Source organism: Petaurus breviceps, unplaced genomic scaffold, assembly GCF_028583685.1.
Source record: "Petaurus breviceps papuanus isolate PSGF00001 unplaced genomic scaffold, PetGlider_PUasm1.0 126, whole genome shotgun sequence".
NCBI classification, from domain to species: domain Eukaryota; kingdom Metazoa; phylum Chordata; class Mammalia; order Diprotodontia; family Petauridae; genus Petaurus; species Petaurus breviceps.
In genome coordinates, this window is record NW_027185655.1 from 31,354,903 (window position 1) to 31,372,351 (window position 17,449).

Consider the following 17,449-nt stretch of genomic DNA (forward strand, 5'->3'; position numbering starts at 1 on the left):
ACTTTCCTGTCTGAGGGGTTCATCTATTGGTGTCATATCTTTTATAATTGTAATACTGTCTGAGAGGTTTTCTTGGCAAAGATACTGGAATAGCTTGCCACTTTCCTTTTTCAGTGGATAAACTTTTGTCTGAACTCTTCACTATGACCTGTCTGTCTTGGGTACATGGCATAACTCATAGTTTTATTGAGCTATGCAAGCCCTCTTCCACAACGAAGCAGTATTCCTGATGGGGAGGCAGTAAACCAGGAGTGGAGGCAGTGATCCAGCAGAGGCATGTTTTATACAGTTGTAGTTATAGAACTAGAAGAAAACTTTGACTCGGCTTAATCCAATTTCCTCATTTGACAGTTTAAAAAAATAAAAGGGCAGAGCCAAGATGGCAGCTTAGAAGCAGGAAAATTCCCTGTGCTTACCCCATAACCACCTCAAATACCTACAAAAATTACTCTAAACAAACTTTAGGGCTACAGAACCCACAAACTGATAGAGATAAATCAACCTCCCACTGAATTCAGCCTGGCAGGCCTTCAGGAAGAGTCGATTGCAGTTGTCTGGGAGCAGAACCCAGCCAGTTTTGAGCCCACAGTTTGGACCCCAGGGTGGCTGAACCAGCTGTGGCTAGAGGGATGTCAGGAGAGTAGATCACCAGCAGCTGTGGCATTTTACAGAATTATCAACCCATCAATGCCAAAGAAAAAGTGAGAGGTCAGTGGACTCTGGGAACAGGGAATCTGGTAGTGCAGTCCAGGCTCTGCCTCTGGAGAGAGAAGCAGCTGAGGTGCAGCAGCCACTGTGGCATGGCTGATTCAGAGCTCCTGGCCTGCAGAGTGTAGGGGGACCAAGCTACCAGTTTGAGGGGTAACCCCTCTTGCTTTAACCTGCTTGGATCTGGAGCACTGTCTAGGGTGGAGATCCTGGGGTGCAAGAGCCTGTAAAGGGTTCAGAGCAGGCAGAAAAATAATAACCCCAGCAGCTGAGAAACTCCACCAAATTGGGACAAAGCTCTTCTCTCTGAATATAGTGTCCTACTGTGGCAAAAAACTCAAAAGTTAAGTAACTGAGTGTCAACATGAGCAAGCAAAGGAAGTAAATGCTCAGCAATGCAATTTGGGACTGCTTTTTTGGGGAGAAAAAGGACCAAAGCATGGAATGTCAGGAAGACAATGGAGTCAGAACTCCTGCTCCAAAAGCTTCCAAGAAAAAAATATATGAATTTGTTACAGGCCATAGAGGAACTTAAGAAGTATTTTGACAACTAAATAAGAGAAGTGGAGGAAAAATTGGGAAGAGAAATGAGAACGATTCAAGAAAATCATGAAAAGAGTATCAAATGACTGAAGAAAATAACACCTTAAAAAAAAGACTAAGTAAAAAGGCAAAAGAGGCTCAAAAATCCAATGAGGAGAAGAATGTCTAAAAAAGCTGAATTTTCCTGATGGAAAAATAATCTCAAAAGCTCACTGCAGAAAATAATTCCTTCAGAATTAGTTTGGAGCAAATGGAAGCTAGTGACTTTATGAAAAATCAAGATGCTATTAAACAGATCCAAACAAATAAAAAATTAGAAGGCAATGTGAAATATCTGTTTGTAAAAAACTGCTGACCTGGAAAATAGATGCAAGAGAGGTAATTAAAAAATTGTTTAACTACCCAAAAGCCATGATCAAAAAAAAGGACCTAGAAATCATCCTTCAAGAAATTCTCAATGAAAATTTCCCTGATATTTTAGAACCAGAGGGCAAAATACATGTTTCAAGAATCCACTGATCATCTCTTGAAAAAGATCCAAAAAGAAAACTCCTAGGAACATTATAGACAGGTTCCAGAGTTCCTAGATCAAGGAGAAAATATTACAAGGAGCCAAAAAATGATTTGAATATTGTGAAAACACAATCAGGTAACACAGGACCTGGAAGCTTCTACATTGAGGGATAGAAAGGCTTAGAATATGATATTCTGGAGGTCAAAGGAGCTGGGATTAAAACCAAGAATCACCTACCCAGCAAAACTATCATGTTTCAGTGGAACATATGGTAATTCAATGAAATAGAGGATTTTCAAACATCCTTGATGAAAAAACCAGAGTTGAATAGAAAATTTGACATTTAGATACAAGAAGCAAGAGAAGCATGAGAAGGTAAACAGGGAAAAGAAATCATAAGGAGGTTATTAAAGGTGAACTTTTTACATTCTTGCATGGGAAAAAATTATAATTGTAACTCATGAAACTTTTCTCTGTATGAGAATAGTTGAAGGGAATATAAATGTATGTGTGTGTATATACATATATGTATATAGGTATATGTACATAGATATGTCTATATAGGAGGGTATATGGGCATATGAATACATATGTGAGTGTATGTATGTATGTGTATGACTATGCACAAAAAGCACAAGGCCAATTGAATAGGAAGGGACAATATTCAAAAGGTGAAATTGAGAGGTGAGAGAGGAATATAATGAGAGGAGATGGGGAGAGGCAGAATGGGGTAAATTACCTCATATAGAAGAGGTAAGGGAAGACTGTTACAATGGAGGGGAAGTACAAGAATGCCAAAGGGAATGGCTCAAACTTATTCTTATTCAATTTGGCTTAGGGAGGGAATGACATACACATTAAATAGGGTATCTCTCCCTACACCAGAATAGGGGGGAAGGGGATGAGAAGGGAGATGCTGAAGGGGGAGGCAAGTGAGGGGAGGGAAATTAGAAGCACCCACTTTTGAAAAGGGAAAGGGTCAAAGTAGAGAATAGAACTAGTGGGGGGCAGGACATGTTTGAGGGAAATATAGTCAGTCTTTTACAATATATCCACTATGGAAAGGTTTTGAATATATAAATGTGTACAACCTATATTGAATTACCTATCTTCCCAATAAGGGTGGGTGTTGAGAGAGGAAGGCAAAGAATCTGGAATTCAAAGTTTTAAAATCAAATGTTAAAAAAAATCAACCTCAGAGAAGTCAAACTTACCCAGAGAATAGGTGACAGAGCCATGACTGAATCCAGGTTTTTCACCCTACATCCAACAATGCTCCAAACTACCATATTTTTCCTAATATTCCATTGCATTCTGTAATCCTATATATTCTGTATTTTAACAAATTTTTAGAAATTGGGGATTTCAAGGTTACAGATGGAGACTTTTTTTTTCTGCCGGGTATTATCTCTGCAATTTCTCAAATATTCAATAGCCAATTAGATATGGGATGATCAGGACATAGGTTAGGACTGGATAAGTAGATTTGAGAATTATCTGGGTAGAGATAATAATTGAATTGCTGTCTTCCTCATTAGATCATGAGCTCCTTGAGATCAGGAACAGCCTTTTACCTCTGTTTTGTATCCCAGCACTTAAAACAGTACCTGGCACATTGTATGCTCAAAAACATGTTTATTGACTATTGATTTATTAAGTCCAAGGGATCTGCTGAAATCACCAAATAACATAGTATAGAAGGAGAAGACAAGAAGGTACAGGACAGAGCCTTGGGGGCATACCAATAGTTAGTAGGATTGACCTGGATGAAGATGGAGCAAAAGAGATTGAGAAAGCTGGTTAGGGAGGTCGGAACAGAATTAGGAACAAACAGTCTCATGAAAGCCTAGAGAGAAGAGGGACTCAAGAGAAAGAGGGAACAAGGACTACAGAAATGTCACGAATGATGAGGAATGAGAAACCATTGTGCCCACATCCAGAGACTATGCCCCCAGGGGGTCATAATTTCAGCATTCAAACATCAGCCCTGCCACTGAGGCACTCTGACTGGTTTACATGAGTGAGCAGTGACTGGTATAGCTCATAAGCCCCAGACTTGGGCATGCTTCACATCTTATCCTGTCAGCCATCCCAAATAACATTTTGCATTCTTCTACAACGATGGATGTCCTCTACATTCTCCTTCATTTTTTTTTCAATTTTTTTTAAGCAATTGGGGTTAAGTAACTTGCTCAAGGTTACACGGCCAGTTATTTCTGGGTGTGGTGCTGAGTATCTGAGCCCGGGATTCGATCTCCAGGTCATCCCGACTCTGGAGCCGGTGCTCTTACTCGCTGAGCCACCTGGCCGCCCCTAAGCAATCAGGGTTAAGTAATTTGCTCAAGGTTACACGGCCAGGTGTTTCTGGGTGGGTGCTAAGTGTCTGAGCCGGGGATTCGATCTCCAGGTCTTCTCAACACTGGAGCCGGTGCTCTTACTTGCTGTGCTACCTGGCCGCCCCAACATTCTCCTTCATTTCACCTCTTGTGTGAATAGTAATCAATTCAGTGCTATCTACAAAGGAAATTTCAACGTATTGCCCTACTCTGTCTCTTCTCCCTGTGACTTCTCAGACCCAAATACCCTTTCCTGGTTACCACTCTGCTTTCAAGCTCATTGAAGCATTGTCTTGCGTTCATATAAAATTTCTTAGCACTTACCACAGGATATGGAACATAGTAATAAATACTTTTCATTTTCCATTCATTTCCCAAAAGAAAAACATAGTTATCAATTAAACTCAAGTTTCTAATTGTAAAGCATAATATATAGATTAGAGGGAAATTTTTTTTAAATACCTAGGTAGAGCTGAACAGTGTTTTTTTTTTTTTATCACTTTTTAATTCTGATCTTCTTCCAAGTCAAAATAGAAAAAAAAAAGCTTCTAACTTACCCTAAACTTTTGGCTTCATTTGCTGCTCTAACCTACTAAATATAGGCCCACATTTCCCAAGGTGCAGACTTTAGCTCTCTGCTGTTCTCATTCCATATCCTCTATAATCCACAATATGGTCTCAATCTGCCTTTCCAGCTGTATCTCCAACTTATCTCCTACACAAACTCTTTTCTACTGCCAAATCGGGCTACTTATCAGAGCTATAAGTAGGAAGTCTGGTGTCCTGGGCAAATTGAGTTGTGAGGGGATAGGGATAAGGCGGATGTTCAGAGGAAATTCTATCCTGGTTTTGCCATCAAATGGGACAGTGCCCAAGGAGGGGGAAAGGAAGTATTAGAAGACAGTTTGATCCATGCAGATGTAGTCATGCTAGGCAAAACTCAGAATGAGGTAGCAAGGGTCAAACTCTTGTGGTGAAGTCATATTCCTCAACACCAAGAAAAAGAAAAGGAAGGAAAATAGGTCATTCAGAAAGGACTGCCTGAGTGCAGATGCACTGGGCAGCTCTTTGAAGGAGGTACAGTGTGTGAAGAGTTGACAGATGTAGAGAGTGCAGTGGGACCATTGAGTGACAAGAAACTAAGATCAAACACAGATCCAGAAGTGCAATACTTTACTTGTGCTTTAAGGCACAGAAACAAGAGAGGACAGAGAATACCTATTCATGGGTTTTCTAGAGCTAGAGTAGCATATCGTTGATGTCAGTACCTCTGGTCAAAACCCCAGTCACTTGTTCTAGTTATACATCTCTGTTGTTCATTATGCCTTAAATAACTCTTCCTCTTTCGCCCCTCACATCACTTCTTTCCAATATTTTTTTTTTGCCTTTCATACCTTCCCAAATTTCTCTCCACTTATGCATCAAGGCCTATCTTGAATCTGTTGGTCTAGGTCAATAGAATCGAAACTTGTGGGCACCCAAACAGTGTTTAAATCCCACAATATTCTGATTTTGAATGTTTCAGAGGGGATAGAATCTTATAGTACTCTGTCAAGAGATGTTTCAGAATTTGGGTGGGGAAGAAATAAAGGCAATTAGTACATACTATTTTACTCAATTATACACCAAACAAAAAAAAACACCTAATAACTCAAATGAAATAGATGGATATTTTCAAATATATAAATATCCAGGTTAACAGAACAAGCAAGATAGAATTTAAATAACCTCTTCTCCGAAAGAGAAATTGAAGAAGCAATAATCTCCCCAAAGAATAAATAAGCCAAGGATCAGAAAGATTTAAAAGTAAATTTTATCAAACACTCAAAAATAATACTTCTAATGTGAAATAAATTGTTTGCAAAAATTGTAAAAGGGGCCTCTAATGCAACCACTATAGTATTGATAAATAAAACCAGGAGAAACAAAGCATATAGACTAATATATATATCAATATAAAAAGAATAAAATATTTTCAAAGAAACTTTATCAAAATATGAAAAATATTCCACACTATGACCAAATTGGATTTATATCAGGAATGCAGGGTGAGTTCAATATTAAGAGAAATATAAACATGATAAATCATGTATATAAAAAGTGTAATAAAAATCATATTATGTCAATATAAGCAGGAAAAACCTTTTGAACAAAATACATTTCTTTCATTTAAAAAAATTAAAAATCATAGGAATAAATGGATCATTCCTTAAGTACATATCTAAAACCAAGAAATATTATCTGTAATGTAGCAATTCTAGAGTCGTTTCACATAAGATGAAATATAAGACAAAAATTTCTGTTGCCACCACTTTTTTACATAGTCCTTGAAATATTTGCTGTAACAATGAAACAATAAAAATAAATTGAGGCAAAAGAAGTAATTGGGGCAAAGAAGAAGTAAAAAAGAAATCATTTTGTGAATGATATGAGTTTACTCATAAGATTCTGAAAATTAAATAAAAAATTAATTAAAACAATTGGTAACTTCAGCAGAGTAACAGGATATAACATAAACCCATAAAATTATATTCATTTCAGTCTTTTATCTACAAAAACCAGCAGGAAGAGATTAGGAGATATTACATTCAAAATAATTATGTAATTTGTTAAATATTTTTCAGTCCATCTTTGAAAATACACAGAAGTTATAGGTATATGACTGCTAAATACTCTTTACAAAAATAAAGACAGACAAATCGATAAAGATAAAGACAGAGAGACAATTGCAGAGACCGAGAGACAGAGAAATATCTCATGACCAGGTCGATAAAATAAAAATTAAAACACCACTTAAATTAATTTACTAATATATATTTAGCTATCCATAAGGTCTGGAATTCCCCTGACTGGGGAACTCTGTGCCTCCCTCATCACCATGGATGTTCTTTTGATACCAAAAGTAGAGGCCAAGTATCTCCAGATTTATTATACACAGTAGTTTAATTAATTGGGTTACTGAGGGCTGGTATTGGATTACTGATGGATCCCAGTAAAGATATCAGTCATCTTTAGTCTGGGTCAGACTGGCAAGAAAAATCAGTGAATTCCCACTAAATAATCCCCAAATTTTCTGTGGTAATTCTAAAAAATTTTATGGAAAGCATTAAAAAAAAAAAACAACAAACAGACAAAGGGAGGAGCTAGAGAATGCATGCCTTTTGAATGGTGGATATTTTTTGGTTTTCTTTTATTAATGAGCTTGAGTGTTAAGCCAATGTTATGCACACGCATAATTTGTGTCTTGATCATGGTCCAGTTACATACAGGTCACAATATTCTTTTCTTAGATTTCATAAGCCATAGTATTATAAGTTATAACACAGGGTAAAAATTATGATTTAGTATCCAAGTTATAATTATTAATAGGTCACCATGTTTGGACTTCTACCTTTCACACAGTTTAAGTTTTTATGGCTTTTCATTTATTACTTATTGGATGACTCTTTCTCAATAGGAACCCTATACGATTTATCCATTTACACGTGTGTGTATATATATATATATATATATATATATAATATTATATATATATACATATGTGTGTGTTTATGTATATGTATGTGTGTATATATCCATATATGTGAAAATACTTGAAGTTAATAATAGGGAAAATTCAAATTAAATTAAAAATTATATATGTGTGTGTGTATTTGTCTATGCATTGTAAATTAATTGGGTATAAAATCAGGTCTTCCCAGGTCCAGGTCCATGAGGTCCATCAAATATACACATTATATATATATACATATATACATATACATACATACACACACATATATATACATATATATATACACATACATATATACACATATCTTTAAATACATTTATGTGTGTATCTATAACTATGTATGCATTTTTCTGAATAAAGGTCCCTAAGTTTCACCCATGTGTATACACATGTCTATATGCAGTATAATGGCAAGCACAGAGGTAGTTAACACCTTGTTTCATCTATTGAATTAACACCTTGTTTCAATTCAAGTTTCTTTTAAGCCTTGTATCAAGTATGTTAAGAAACAGAATCCGTCAAACCCACAACTTGTGAACCTGAGAACTCATAAACTACTGCAAAAAAGAGGGGAGGAGCTCATGACAATAAATAAGGAGAAATCTTGACTACAGACAGCAGAACTGAGAAGAGGACTCTTGTGGTGGCAGAGTCAAGAAGTAGAAAACTTGTAGTATCCCGGCACTCTGTTTGTCTGTTCTGTCTGTGTTGATGTTTGTGATAATTTGTACAGAAGCCCTGGCACCATACTGGAAGCCCTGAAAGAGGATTTTCTGGTTGTATGTTTACGGAAGTCCTGGAGTAGGGTTTTGGAGGTTCTGGGACTTTACTGATTATTTGTGCTGACCTCTTGGACCTGGTTTGTGAGTCTTTGTTGAGTCCTTTGTTGATTTGTGTTTAGTTATCAGATCTTGTTGGTGGGTCTGAGTTGATTTCACAGGCAGATAGTGAATTGCTGATGGTGCCAACAATGTGTTTGAATGTTATTATAGCTTTGTTAAGCCTTGTCTTCCAAGGATCAGAGAAAATGAGAGATTTGAGATGTACTGGACACTGTGAGCTCCAATGTGGAGCAGGAACTGCATAGAGAGCTGGACAAGGAACTGGGAGATGTCTGCCTTTGAACCCAGGTGACATTTGGAGCTGGGACCATGGAAGAAGAACCATGGATTCTGAGAGCCAGCTTTGAGTTAACCTGAAAGAAGACTTTACTTGGATACTGTGTACTGACTGAGAAGATTATGATTTACTATGACCTAAGGGTGTAGAACTTTGACTGTTGTACTTTGTGGTTCAATTAAGGATTTTGTGATGGACTAAATGAATGTACTTTATTGAAAACTATGTGACCACTTTGGTGAAAACTATGTGGTCATTTTAGTGATAAGTTGTTGAGTTGTAACATGGTGAATGTTGGACCTTTATTTTCTGTGAATGTTTTGCTCTTATTTGTTTTTTAATGAAGAGAGTTCACGATACTATGTAATTAGCATCTTGAAACCTTCCAGCCATCTGGAAAGTTGATTGTGCTTGGCTTTACATGTATATGCACATATATGTATGTATAGCATATACACATGAATATTAATACATATTATATATAATACATTATTTGTCTATGCATCTATATATGTCTATGTCTATATGTCTTCCTCAATTTGTCTTCTTTTACACAAGTCCTGCCATCAAGAACTATTTTTAACTTTATCTCACCCACTGGGGCCATTTGAATGAACTGGAATCCTGCAGGTGCCCAAACCAGGGCTCAAAGCCTGCAGAATTCTGATTTGGGATGTAGTGAGAGGCAGGGGGCAATACCACCGCAATATACTGGCAAGGGATGCTCTGGGTTTAAGGTGGGGCAGAAATAAAGTAAATCATTACAAACCATGTTCCTCAGTTAAATACCAAAAACTAACAACTTAGATGAAATGGGTGAATATTTACAAATATATAAATACCCAAGAGATGGGGTTGTTTCAGTCCTCTATTGCTTGCTCTGTTCACTTGGTTTCTATACTTTTATAAATATTCTTCCATTTCATTTAATTTTTTTTTTACCTTTACATCCCTATTACCTGATACCAAGTATGACTTATAGTAGATACCAGAGAATAAACTATGTTGAAGGTAGGGAGCGCTCATGGACCTGGACCTGGGAAGACCTGAGTTTATACCCAAACTCAGAAATTGTTGTGTGACCCTGGGTAAGTCACTAACCCTCTGTTTCCATCAGTTTTTTCATCGGTAAAATATAGATAATAACAGCGCCTCCCTCTCAGGATCATTATGAGGATCAAATGAGATGTTTATAAATCCTTATTACAGTGTCTGGAATATAACAGGCTCTATATAGATGTTAGCTATTCTTATTTTTCATTGTAACAGAACCTTTGAGGACATAGAGGTCTAAAGTTTCTCTCTCTCAGATCAGTTCTTAATATTTGCCTCCACATTTGAACATAAAAGGAATAAAAATCCAGGCCAACGGATAGTCCTGAGCTTACTAGCACCTTTTGAATGAACCCCAGTACTAGCCCTTAAGCCAATCAAAGAAGCCTCTCTTCACCATGTTATTAGCAGACTTGAACTGGTCACGCAATGTCTACACATGCTTCAAAATGTGGAGATTGTATTGGCTGAATATGCTCTTCATGCTCAAAAGGTCTTGACTCACTGACCATTTGTCTGTTACAATAATATAAAGAAAATGATCCTTGTGACACCTTTTGTTTTTTCAAGAAAAAAATGTGGCATAAGGGAAGGAACCTGTTGTTAGTCTTCTTTTGTCTACCTACCACCTGCGTGATCTTGGGTAAATTTTTAAATTTATTTAGGGCTAAGCTCTCTTATCTGTAAAATAAAGAGGTGGGGTTGATATCTAGTGTCTCTCCCAGGTCTATTTATGATCCTATAATCATAATCACAGTGGGAAACTTTTTTAGGGATTATGCTTAGTTTTGATGCCAGAACTTGGGAATTCTGTACCTGTGCTGTCAGAAGTTTTTACTTGCTAATAATTCACCAAACTACGTAATTCCCCAACTTTTTTCAGTTTAGGAGTGTGATTGGCTAGAGGTTAGTCAGTGAAAGTTGGTCCAGTAGAAAGCAGGACAAGCAGGGATATGAGGAGACTCAGTAGGCCCTGAAGCAGCCATGAAGTTGGTAAGTAGACAGCAAGACATCAGAAAATCAGAAGTATGCCTCAGCAAGAGTGAGTCAGCCATAAAGGCTGCTGAAAATGAAGGTAAGCTTTTAGAGGTCAGAAAGATCAGGGAAACAGAAATGGGTGTAATTGTCAGTGAGGCAATCACTAAAACTATACCCTGTTCAAGCTTCTGGGGTTTTTCTTTTCTTTTTTTTTCCCTCCAAACAGAAATCAGTCCCAGTATAGCCAGTATAGGGAGAAGTAGGCAATTTACTACAAGTGGAATGATGCCAGGACTACAAGAGCAAAGGCAACAGTTACTAGTGAATTATTTCAAAGAATACTGTTTATCTCTGGCATGGACTTTCTATCCAGTCACCCTCTATCCTTTTCATTTTTTTTGGCAGGGAGAAACTGGTTCTCCATTCCTAGCATCTTACTCTGCTTAATGTAAAGAACAATCAGAGAGTCCCTAATGTGAATCCATATTCCATGACAGTCTATTAAATTACATCACTTCCCTTTCCTACAAAGTTTTCCATTTCTGTAAAAGTTATTTTGTTAATATATTAACCACCTCATCAGGTTTCTGGGTCCTTTTAATCCTACTTCCTAAAAAAGGCTCTTTCCCCCAAATATTTAAAACAATATTAAACATAACAGAATCAGATTTAAAAGTTGAATAAATAGCTTGAGATGGCATCACAGAGTCATGGATACAAAGTAGGCTTAGAGCAATTAGGGCTTACAATTTAAATCCGATCTCTTATGCATACTGACTGCCTGACATTTGGCATATTACTTAAGGTAATTCTTTACAAATTGTAGAACAAGAGTAGATCTACAGAGTAAGAGGGCATTTCCCCATAGAAAGTTTCCTATTTCAGTGAAATCATGAGTCAAAACCAAACAAGGAAAATTTTATAGATGTCCTAAAAATAGTCATTTTCTAATGCTCCCTACTCACCACATAATCCTAAACCCTTGTAATAATTAGTTAAGTAATACAAAAGTATATACTTGTAATTTCTGACATCATATACCCCATTCTGCACTTTTGCGTATTTAATGCATCTCTTCAAAGAGAATGGTGGAATGCTTTGTGGTCAGACCTCTGAAGTCAACTTTATTGAGGATATTGATCAGCATTTTATTTTTTTAAATGAATTGACATTATTTGCTTTTAATCATCTATTTTCCACTTTTTTTCTCTTTCTAAACCTCCCCTTATAATCATTTTCTTATACGTCATCCCTTATAATAAAGAATGAAGAAAGGAAGAAAGAAAAAAAGCTTGACAAAAATTAAATAACACGTTAAAATTTTGATGGCTTATGCAGTGCCCCATACTCATGGTCCACCATTCTGCAAAAAAGAAGAAGTTGTCTTCTCATAATTCTTCTTTGAGTCCAATCTTGTTCATTATGATTTCATAGTATTCAGCTTCCATTATTTTGCTGTTTTCATTCTCTCCATTTTTGGCATAGTCATTGTGTATATAATTTTCCCAGTTTTGAATAATTCACTGTAATAGCAATGGAATTTAAAGATCCCCCTGTATTGGCTTGGTTTTTGGATTGATTGTGTTAAATCCCAGAGCTTGTGAATCCCCCTTGTGGGATGGACTTGTTGATGTGAAAAGAGAGGGCTGAACTGGGCAGAGCTGGTGATGTAAATTTAGAGAGACACAAGAAAAGAGAGAGGCAGAAGAACTTTTTGGAAGCAGCATCTTGGAGGCAGAGAGAGACAGAGAGGATTTCTGAGGGACAGTTTGAATTGCCCGGGACTTTTGAGAGCTGCTACCCAGAGCTGCCAAGGACTGAGGACATGGCGGTTATGCTGGTACTTTGTCTGTTTGATGTTGTTTTGCCAGATTTGTTCACTGGTGAAAGACAGTCCTGTTGTTGCAGAGGTCCTGGAACCTTGCTATTGGTTCTGAACTCCTGAGACTGTTCTGCAGACAGAGAGGGAATTCTGTCCACTGGTGAAGGAAAGTGCTGTTGGTGCAGAGGTCCTGGAACCTTGTTGTTGGTTCAGAAGCCCTTAAGAAGGACTTTCTTGTTGCATGTTTATAGAAATCCTGGAAGAGGGTTTTGCTAATGTTTTCAGGGGTCCTAGGACTGTTCTGCAAACAGAGAATGAATTGGCATTACATTCACTGTAAATTAGTTCATGTAATTTTTCCCATACATATTTTCATCTGTCATTTCCCTCCTTTCTGAAAACATAGTAAAATAATTTTAAATCCATATGCCACAATATATTCAACTATGCCCCACATAATGGTAATTTGGACATTTTTCAATGCTATTTTCTCTTATATGATTTCATTTATTTTATAATGAATTAAATCACCTGGTTCTGCTTTCTTTTCTCTACATCAATTCATGAAAGTCTGGCCAAATAAATGGATTTGTTTTTTAGTGATGATATTCAATGATTTACTCACTTTCTTCCTACTCTATTTTTCTTTTTTTTACAACTGTGATTCAATTCAGATAATTTACGGAGTGAACAATGCAGCTTCTGCTGCTCAAGTAACCTTGAAGCCAAGGTGGGGAACAAAAGGTGAGTTGCACAAAGATACCCTACATGACCTAGTACAATATTCAACTGAGATAAAGATGTTCTTCGCCATATTTAAATGCACAAAATATCAAGCCATCATTTGAGAAGACATAGATAAGATATTTTTCTTGAAAACAAATGATTCTTACTGTTTAAGACAGTATCAAGTTCTCGTTTATACAGCTTTCAACTTAGTGAAAGGCATATAATGCTTATGCACTGTGGTGTTCCTGGGTAGGAAGAAGAAGAAGGAGAAGAAGAAGAAGAAGAAGAAGAAGAAGAAGAAGAAGAAGAAGAAGAAGAAGAAGAAGAAGAAGAAGAAGAAGAAGAAAAAGAAGGAGAAGAAGAAGAAGGAGGAGGAGGAGGAGAACAAGAAGAAGAAGAAGAAGAAGAAGAAGAAGAAGAAGAAGAAGAAGAAGAAGAAGAAAGGAGAAGGAGAAGAAGGAGGAGGAGAACAAGAAGAAGAAGAACAAGAAGAATGCTGCTCAAGATAATTGGCAAGGTAAATATCTTATATTACTTTGGAGAAAGTAGAAAGAACTTAGGGTGCTATTATTCCCCTCCCCACTTGAGTAGGTCTCTAGTCAGTCAGTTAGCTCCTCAAAACATAGTGATGTTTTGACCTTGCAAAAGTGGCATAGGTATTTAAGTAATCATACTTCCCTTAGAGGTATCTATCGAAATGAATTAATAAACATTTAAGTGCCTACTATGTGTCAGGTGCTTTGTTAAGTGCTAGGAACAGACTCTCTCTCTTTCTCTCTCTCTCTCTCTCTCTCTCTCTCTCTCTCTCTCTCTCTCTCTCACACACACACACACACACACACACACACACACACACATGCATGCACACACAGTCCCTAAACTTGAGGAACTTACAATCTAATGAGGGAGACATATGCAAACAAATACATGCAAAGCAACTGTGTGTGTGTGTGTGTGTGTGTGTGTGTGTGTAGGTTAAATAAATAATTTATGTTGGGAAGGCACTAGAATTAAGAAAAAACCTTGGGAAAGGCTTTCAGTAAAAGATAGCCATATGAATGCCATTGTTATATTCTTCAAAATTTTAGTAGAGACTCTTTGTCCAACTATGTTTTTATGGTAATTTTCATTTCACCTCTTTATTCTATATTGTGATAATTTTCCCCTTACTTTCCTTCTCTTTCTTTTTTTCCTTTCTCTCCCATTCTTTTCCCCTTCCTCCTTTTCTCTTTCTTTTTCCTTTTTTCCTTCCTTATGTCCTTCTTTCCTTCCTTCTTTTCTTCTTCCTTCCTTCTTTCCTTCCTTCCTATGTTTCTCATTTTTTACCTTCCCTCCCTCCCTCCTTCCTTTCTTCTTTTGTCCATTTCTTTATTTATTCACTCATTTGGGTGAACTACATTGAACTGGACCTGTGCATTTGTCAACACAGAGAATGCTCAGTGAGGAAATAGTTTCTACCAGTGAAAGTCACCTACAATGCAACTTATAGTCTTAAAGAATCAACTAGGGAACTGAGGTGTTAAAGTTTTCCCATCTCCCAACCACCCACACAAAAAATATAGTAGATGTCAGAAGAGGGATTTCAACCCATATCTTTCTGACTCAGAGGTCAGTTTTTAATGTGCTATGAAAAACTGTGACCCAGAGGCTTTTGTAGCATATTAAATAATTGCATAAAGGATTAAAAATACCATTATATGGATACAGTTAATTAAAAATATTATATGACTTATCTTTATTGAATCAAGAGGCTCATTGTTGTTTAATAAAATTAGTAGATAATCTAAGTCTGGATAATATAATACTATTTTCTCCCTGGCCCTTTATTTTCTGAATGAAGGAGGTTTTATTTTGATTTTCTTTAGTGAAGAGTTATTGGACACTGTCCCTTATGTTTCCTGTTTACGCTTTGCCAAGTTACTAGATTAATTATTTTAATCTTTCCTCAGAAGTTGATCACACAAACTCCTTACTTATATTTCACTGCTCATCTCAGAGCTACTTAATCCAGTTTGCCTATATGTAGATGCATATATTCATACATTTATAATTATATGTGTATGGATATAGAAACAATTTATGTATATATGCATGTACATAAGTGGATGTGTTCATGCTCATATACATACATACAATGATATATTCCAAACTTTATTTAATATTTAAATTTCAGTATCCCTGGATTTTCATTGATGGATAGAGGTTTCTTAACTTAATAATGTAAAACCTTTGAGCAAACCCTAAGTACACCTATGCTGTATAAGAGAGAATAAAGCACCAGCCCTGCAGTCAGGATGAATTTAATTCAAATCTAGCATCAGACAAACACTTAATAGTCATGTGGCCTTGGGCAAGTCACTTAACCCCCATTGCCCTGCCCTCTCCCCTCCAAAAAAAAAAGAAAAAAAAAAGAAATTACTTACCCATGATCACAAAAACAAACAACCTAACACCTTAACTGGTACTAAAATAAATATTTTCAGGATCCCAATTCTGTGCTTTCTCCATTCTTTCATCTCTTTTCTATTATTTGACTATTCTGTAATTTTTGCCACCATGGAATGTTTTCCTTTTCTTTGTCATTACTATTCTGTCTTTGTATCCTCCGATGACCGAGCACAGAATCCTTTATGCAGATAACATTTAATAAATACTTTGTTGAATTGTATTGGATTAAACCAAAATACTGTTTGGTGGATTATTTTCCAAGTTAAGTTTTATTTGATTATTCTTGCCTATGTGTAATCTCTACAAAATCCTTTACAGATTTTGTCATTATCCAAACTTGCAGCACCTTCAATTTGGTTTCATCTGGAAATTTCATTAACATATTGTTTACTCCTACTTCCAGGTGATTAATGTAGATATTAAACATGACTATGTCTAACACCAGTGCCTCCAGCAGCACCTCCTCCACCCCTGATATGAGCTCCACCTTAAGATATTGCTATTTGTCATTGCCTTGGGTTTATAGTCTTTCTGTTAAAATTCCTTTCTTACAGCAACAGCCTTCATATGAAAGTCAACTCAAATTAAAATTTCAGATGCCACTAATATCCAGCTAAGTTATATCTCCTGAATGCTTAAAGCTTCCCTATCACATGCTTCTGAGAAATAATGGACAATATAAGTGGGCTTTCCAATACATTTATGACTTTAGATAACTTGTGGTCCCTGGTGTGGTCTTCCAAAATCCTATTGCTTTGAAACTGTATACCTATCCTTGGAAAAATCAGGATATATGTGTTTAATATCACTATTTATATTCCACTAAAACATTTAGTTCTTTATGTATTTCAAAAGCAAGTCATGATTTTTCATACTGGAAACATTTTAGTAGAATTTATATTCTAGATTGTTTCCTGAATTACCTAAGACATTCAGCTTAGTACAGAAGAAAGATTAATAGACTCCCACCCAGACAACTGGATTGGCACAGTGGAAAGTGTCCTGGATTGGGTGTCAGAGGACTTGGGTTCTAAATCTAGTTGTGTGACTTGTTTGAGCTGGAGAAACTTACCTTCTTTTGACCTTAGTTTTTTTGTTTTGTTTTTTTATCTACACAATGATAACAATCATTTACTTGGTACTTTACAAATATTATCTCATCTTTTCCTTACAGCAACTTTGGGAGGCAGATGCTATTATTATCCCCATTTCACAGATAAGGAAACTCAGACTGGGAGGGTAAACAATCACACAGCTAGGAACTGTGACAAGGAAGGATTTAAATTCAGCTCTGCCTCACACCAAGTCTAGCATTATATTCACTAAGCCACCCCGCTGCCTCATAAAATGCCTGTAAAATTATGGTGTTGGTCAAGATGACTTCTGAGATCTGTCCCACCTCTAAAGTCTATGATTCTGTAAGTCTAGCTTGGATTTTGCAACTAACTGAAGCATTTTTGGTAACCACTTAGCTTCTCTGTATCTCAGTTTCTTCTCATTCATAAAATAAAAGTCTTGAATTACATGAACCCTAAGTCCCTTCTCTCATGAGTATCTCCTGATATATGATTCCCCCACCCCTAATTTGTTTCAGTCAATTGAAGTATCTTTTGGAGAAAAACAAGTGTATAAATCACTTGGGAAAGTTTACAACTAGAAACCAAAATCGTATTTGCTTGTTCCTT

The 17,449-nt window shown here is 36.5% G+C and overlaps 1 long non-coding RNA gene across 1 annotated transcript in view; it reads left to right on the forward strand.

Moving 5' to 3' along the window:
• Nucleotides 1-16,442, forward strand: part of LOC138169835 (uncharacterized) — a 120,530-nt gene extending 104,088 nt beyond the window's left edge. Inside the window, exons 2-4 of the long non-coding RNA XR_011170477.1 lie at nucleotides 13,262-13,331; nucleotides 13,570-13,833; nucleotides 16,319-16,442. This is a non-coding gene — a long non-coding RNA (uncharacterized lncRNA). The remainder of the gene's footprint in view (nucleotides 1-13,261; nucleotides 13,332-13,569; nucleotides 13,834-16,318) is intronic.
• Nucleotides 16,443-17,449: the final 1,007 nt, after the last annotated feature.